This window comes from Physcomitrium patens, chromosome 21 (assembly GCF_059467195.1).
Source record: "Physcomitrium patens ecotype Gransden chromosome 21, ASM5946719v1, whole genome shotgun sequence".
NCBI lineage: Eukaryota > Viridiplantae > Streptophyta > Bryopsida > Funariales > Funariaceae > Physcomitrium > Physcomitrium patens.
The window spans coordinates 585,242-592,730 of record NC_143430.1 but is presented as its reverse complement, the minus strand read 5'-3'; the positions used below and the strand labels follow the sequence as shown (position 1 = coordinate 592,730).

Here is a 7,489-nt window from a genome sequence, read left to right as displayed (position 1 = left end):
TAGTTCTGCCACTTCTTCTTGAACTTCTTATTAGATTTCAAGTCTGTATTTTGTGTCTGTGACACATATATATTCTCAATTAGGAGCTATATAGCAATGGCTTATAGGACCTATAAAACTTTATAAGATATGTATCTTAACTTGTAAGACAAGTTTTTAATATGTGTGCCATATAGTTAGCTTGTTTTGTAAGCTATCAATATGTGGTTAACTTGTTGACCAAGGTTTCTAATCTACCAATCAACTATAAATACATGTAAAGTCAAATCAACATCCATAAAGCTTCTAGGAAACTACTCTAGAAGGTATTATAAAATTAATCTATTTTTATTTATTTTTACATATTTCTACCTAATCATATTGGTATTTATTAGAATACGTATGTATATCCATGACAGATCTAGAGGTTCAATGAATTATTGCTTTTAGAATCTTATGTTAGGTTTTCTTTGCTTAAACACAAATATCACAAATTTTCTTCATTATAGATAGGAATGAATCTGTAGAAATCAATTTATCCTCATTCATATACCAAAGGTATTGATAGTTAGTAGGTTCTAAATGTCTATGATCCAATTGATTAGGATAAAAAAAAAGACAAAGCGACTTTGTAAGGTGACACAATATTGGGATAAGAAAGAAAAAATTTGCAATTTATTTAAACGTAATAAAAGAGATGAAGTTGAATCTAATTTTTAAAGTCAATTGATTAAATTTCTTGTATTACAAAAATAAACTTGAGTTAGTTTTTTTTGAGTATATAATGAAGTAGTGATTCAAATTAAATATAATAGTGTACCTTCAATTATCTAGTTTTACATTAAAAGAAGATTTTTAGTGATATTCGATATATATAAAATATTAAAAATGGATTTATTCCTAAAAATATTAATACACTTAAAACCAACAATTGATATCTTAGCTCTACTAGATCTAAGAATATTTTTTGTTGCTTTATTGGTTAAGATTTTTTTTTTTTTTTTTTTTTTTTTTTTAATTAATATATATAAAGGCACCACCATCAAAAATCAAAGATAGACTTAGAGATCTTTATGTGAAATTAAATTCAAGGAGCATAGCTTCAGCATTAAGATCTAAATTAACTTTATTAGTTTTTATTTATTCATTTATTTTTATAGATTCACTATTGCTTAAGTCTTTTTTTACAATATAAGATTTGTTTTGAAATCCTATGATGTCTTTGATGATTTGTTGCAAATCTTATAGTTGAGAAAGAAATATGATTTTGATTTCTTCATGTACATTTTTGATGTAGCAATCTTGAGTAGAATGACTTCTTTTGTTGTAATAGGTGCAATTTTGATATGCTTGGCCTCTCTCTAGTGCTCTTAATCTTTTATGATTAGTATGTGCTCATTAGCCAAAACCTCTTCTTTGCTAAGGCTTATCTCAATTTGATTGATATTCCACATTCACACCAAACAAAGATTGTTCTTTATTATCAATAATAAGCCTCTTAAAAAATACATTGTCTATATCTAAATATGTTTACTACATAGCCTCTTAATAATAAAAATAAGTGACTAATTAATTATTTTAATAGAAATAATAATTATTTAATTCTTTTTGTTTTTCAAAACAAGAATTAAGATGCTTGAGATTATAAAAATTACTTTTAAATTATCAATGATGGTCTTTAAATGAGATAATTCTTACTAAGTAGGTAGTATAATTACTACTAAAGAAAGATATATTACATTCCACAAGTGTTTTTTTTTAAGGATTTGTTCTACATAAAACAATCATGTAATGTAATTTTGAGATTATGCCAATTTATTGCTATCTAAGAATAAGATCTTTGTAATATCAAAATTTTCAATCTTTTCAAAAGATTTAGAATCTTGCTTTGATATCATAAAAGAATTTTTTACAATTAATTTATCGTCGTAGAAAAAATATATATATATATACAAAAAAGAAGTAATCTTTGAGAGTTATAAAGTAGTGATTGAAATACACCACTAATCACTCAAATAATTTAAGCAAAATAGTGGCAACTAAACTAAAAATTATTTTTTTTATTTAATTTGTAACGTAAATTATAAATTAGTATTGAACATAAGACAACAAGTATAGTAGGAACTAATAACTAACCAAGTCTACTTGACTTTGATCTTATCACTATATTCAAACAATGCATTGTTTTTTCTTTTCAGTAGTAGGATTTATATGAAGAATTACTAAATTTTAGTAAAAATACATTTAAACATAGAAAAGTATCATCTCATCATTCAATCTGTGACTTATTTCATTTCTTTTTTGTGGAAAAATTTATCACTATTGTTAATATTACTAAGAAACTAAAGTTTTTTTTCTAATTGTAAATTATTTATTTTTTTGCTTTGATAAATTTAATTTAATTATCTTTTTAGTTATAATTGATTATTTTCTAAACATAATTCAATTTTGCATCATATAATGGATTCTCATATGCACATACATACATTGGCACAATCACTAAGTTGGCACAATTTCTTATATTGTTATTCACAACTTAAGTAATTAATCAATAGCCACAAATATTAAAATAATAGTATTATAAAAGAGATCATTTTAATTTAATTGGCTATAGATTATAATTTTATTTTTAAAAAAATTTATATATATATATATATATATATATATATATATATATATATATATATATTGAATTTTAAATTTTACATACGTAATTAAACATAAATTAATTATACTTACATTCAGAAATATTTTGGAAAAAATATTTACAATTATTTATTATTTAACGAAACCACTATCATAAAATAATTAAGTTCTTACAAAACTATTTTTCTATTAATTAAATATATCTATTAAAAATTTTAAATAATATATTTAAAAAAATAAAAATAAAAAAAATTTCTAATTTTTTATCATAATTTATAAAAGATATTAATATCTAAATAAATTATTCATACATAATAAAAAAAATAAGATATATTTATTTAATTTAAACTATGAAATTATTTTAAAAAATCTTTAAAAACACTTTTAAATTTTATAAAAAAATTTAAAATTATTTTAAGTCTTTTCAAATATCATAGAAATAATAGCACATTATATATACATCTAATTTGGTATAAATTTTATTTAAAATAAAAGAATAAATTAAATTTCTGAATACTTAGATATATTAACTTAAATACTCATGTATTTAAAAGAATTAATATTTTATAATTTTTTAATTTTACTTCATAAAAATCTAATTTTTTATTTTAAATGAATGTAATAAAAGTAATAAAGTATATTATTTTTCAAATAGATTCAATTTTTACTGAAGCATATGTAATAAATATTTTTATTTTTTAAATTTAATTATAAAAATATGGCCTCTTATTTTTAGAAAAAATATAGTATTTTTTATCATCTACACATTTTTTGTAAAATTTTAACTTTGTATACTTTTTTTTAGTTGAATAATTTTTTTTCTTATTTTTTATAGTTTTTTTGCACATATTATAAGATAGAATTATATTAATATTCTATAAATACATTTATACCATATTAAAATTTTTACAGTTTTTTTATACTTAATATGCTATAAATATATTTTATTAAAAATTTTTTAGCAAAACATTTAAGAAAACATGTTTTTGCTCATTCAAAGATTTAAAATATCAGTAAAAACTTCTAAATATAAAATTTCTAATAACAAAATTATTATATTTTATAAAACAAGAATTTATTTTTAAACTAACTGAATAAATTTGATCTATTATTTTTTTTAAATTTCTTGGCTAATCATTTGTTAAGCAATTGTTTTCAACACACATCTACTTACTTTGTATAATACTTGAAAGGTTCATATAAAAAACATTTAACAGAAATTTTAATTTTAATTCTTAAATGAATTTTTAACTTAAATAAAAGATTATTAAATATTAAAATATAACCCAAATTTTTATCATTTGAAAAAAGAAAACTTTAAAAATAAACTTTAAAATATAATATTATAAATATTTATATATGGTCTTTTATGTCCATTTATAGATTTAAATTATTTTTTTGTATATTTTACATAAAAATTATATTTTTCTTTGATTGTATGTTTTTCTTTTAAATAATTATTTTTTAAATTGTTTAATTTTGATTTTATATGTTATTTTTTAAAGACCATAAAGAGTAAGAACTTAGAATGTTAATCTTACTTATATTGAATCAAAAATTATATATACATAACTATACTTATATATATATATATATATATATATATATATGTGTAATTATGTAAAGAAAATATTAATATTGGCTTTTTTTAAAACCATAATATTTTTAAAGAAAAATTGAATTTTTTAAAATTTTAAAAATATAATATTAAAATTAAAATTAAAAAAATTAAAATATATTATAATTAGAATAAAGAATAAAAAATTCTTAGAAATTATTATAAATAAAACTCATTCTTAGATACAAGAAGATTCTAATTAATGTTATATATTTTAATACATTTAAAATACATTCTTTTATTTGTAGTGTATTGAAATCAATTAAAGAAATACTTTACAAAATTTAAATCTTTACTGTAAAGAATTAATAATTTTTTAATATAATATATTTAAATTTTATTATACTGCATAGACCAAAATCTATATTAATACTTATAACATATATATTATAAAATAATCTATATTAAAATAAATCATTAAATATGAATAAAATATTTTTACATTAAATACATAGATTGATGGTATAACAAAAAAATTATTGATTATTTTTTAAAATTTAAATAAATTTGAATTTCGTTTATTACATATATATAATAAAGATCAGAATAATTATATTTATTTTTAGAATTATATATTATCTCACTATTTATCAATATTATCTTTATAAACATATTATAAAAACTTAGAATTTTTTTTAAAATTCTTGCAAGAGATTGAAAAAATAGTAATCTCTATAATCTATACTTTAATATATGTCACAATATTAAAATTGTGTTAAAAGTTCACTTGGTACATTGTGTTTACTTTAAATGCAATTTGTTTATAATTTCATACTTATTAGTACAAATAATTTATTTTTAGTTTTTAATAAATTTATAATTTTAGAAAATATGTTTATAATAATTTATCAATTTTTTATGATTTTATTAAAATTTTATATTATATTTTGTAAGTTACACTTTGAACTTTGAAGTCAAGACAAGAGGCCTTAATTTTCAATTGTTTTGATTAGTTGGAATTAAGAAGACTCTTTGACTTGGCTTTATACTTAAAAAACAAGTCTAATGAGAAAAAGATGAGGTATAATTTATTTTTTCCTTCTCGGCATAAATACTATTGTTTCTTAGAATATTTTTTGGATCTATCACAAAAATATGGTTATTAGAAAAAGTAAAAAAAATTGTATCAAAAAGTGCTTAAAATAACCATTATAAATAAATAAAATAGAATATCAATATTTTTATAATTCTAATATTGTTTGAATTAAGACATAGGTTGACATATTTAGACTTGTAATGAAAGAATGATTTGTTTTTTCACTTTGTACCATATCCAAAAGTCAAGGCTTTCAGAAAAGATTTTTCTTCAGCAAGTAGAAACCTTAATAAAGCTTTCAAACCATGGTTTCTTTTAAGAGGGCTTCTAACATAAAGTGTCCTAAAGATCCACTTCTAAAAATTGAAGACCAGTAATATTTTATATTTTGTTTAAAAATTTTCCAAAAAATCTTATACAATAAATCTCAAACTACAAAAAGATATCTATTAAATATATAGATATATATATATATATATATATACAATATCTTAAAATTTAAAGTGACAATCTTTTTACATCTTTTAAATATTCAAAATTTGTCAAGATTTTACAAAGCAAATTTAGAATCACATTCATCTTTCATATGTAACTTTCAACATACAAAATTTTCTTGGTTTTCTTCAACCACATTTTACATGCCAAAAAATTAAGCTTAAAGAATATAACAACTCAATCACATTAAATCAAATGGATATGTGAGCAGGTGATGCAAGTAGTCTTTTCTTACTTGAGAGCATGTGCAAACTTCAATTGACTAAGTGATTGACAAGACTATGGATAAACCAACAAACTGGAGGTAAAAAACCATTCGGAATTGCGTGACAGAAAAGGAAATTTATAAAAACCTGCTCATTAAAACTCAAACTTAAATAAGTAACACATTTATCATGTAACAACAGCTATCCAGAGACGAGCTCGGCCTTGCGCTTGAATGGCATAGTTTCAAGACAACACTCACATCTCATCATCAACCAATAATAGACAATAATACAAGTCGAAAAGAGAGTCTTACACGATATCACAGGCGTGGACATCCCTCGTGCCAGCAGCATCCTCAAAGAGCCTGAATATCAACGCACCATTCAACAACGGCAGATGTTTCAACGGACTTAGGCAATCGAGCTGCTTGGCTCCTCCCCGTTCCGTGTACTTCATCCCCTGTTCATAATGAACATATGATCAGTCTTACATTCCGTGTTCTCCATCTACCTCGACACACTACGTTACCGATCAACAAATACATCAACCGCTACAATAGAATCCCAAGCTCCTGTGGACAACCGGAAACTAGCGAGTCGGAAAATCCAATAAAGTCGGCAACCTCAAACTCTCCCTCACTCTTTGCATATCTGTGAAATCCATTCTCCTCGAGGCTACTTTCAGGAAGGGGTAGGACACGAACAATGGCATGAATCAACAACGCGTACAAAGATAGGCAAAATCTAAACATCGGGGCCAAAGAATCGAATTCAGACGAGGATTTCGTTGCGTCTCATAGAGCTCGGGCGAAGCTTACGCTTGAAAGTCGCCAGAAGGGCAGCCACGTGCTAGGTCGGGTACCTGTGACCGACCAGACCCTGCCTGCGTAGTTGATGTAACCACGGGGAACGGATAGGGTACGTTAAGTTCTCGACACCGCTCTTTCCATCAAATTCTGTTCTCCATCGCTCCATACACATGGTCACCTTCTTCAACTCATCATTATTTGATACTTAACAATAATTTAAAGTTAGAATATATTTCACATCAATAATATTAATAATTTTTTATTCATATTAATAATTATAATTATAATTAACAATTATAACATATTATCATTTTAACTTTGATTAATATGTTATAATTGTTAAAATTATGATTTAAAATAATGTACTATGATTTAAAATAATCAATTATGATAAATTTTATTTGGGTTATAAGAAGTAGAGACAGTTCATTTAGAATAAATAAAATTATTTTTTCATAATATTTGTACAAATTGACTTGTATTTATAGCACCAATTTTCTTATGATTATTTAATTTTTTTAATCTTTAATTTTTTTTCTTATAGAAGGTTTTCATCAATTAAAACTTGTATTGAATTACTTTTATGGTTTTGAAAACTTTAATTATATCAATAATAGATGAATGATCTTGTCAAAGTTATTTCTATTATATAATTTATTAATTTTTATTATACATAGATTTTATTTCTTTCATAATATTT

General features: G+C 22.1%; 1 long non-coding RNA gene across 2 annotated transcripts; it reads right to left on the bottom strand.

The window, feature by feature from the left end:
- Nucleotides 1–5,738: 5,738 nt before the first annotated feature.
- Nucleotides 5,739–6,791, bottom strand: LOC149986671 (uncharacterized). Of its 2 annotated transcripts, none has more exons than XR_016499744.1 (2): nt 6,621–6,791; nt 5,739–6,440 (listed from the first exon to the last, which is right to left on the bottom strand). It is a non-coding gene; the product is annotated as an uncharacterized LOC149986671 (long non-coding RNA). The 2 variants fall into 2 exon arrangements; XR_016499745.1 differs by having other exon boundaries at nt 6,685–6,785.
- Between the last annotated feature and the right edge of the window lie 698 nt (nt 6,792–7,489).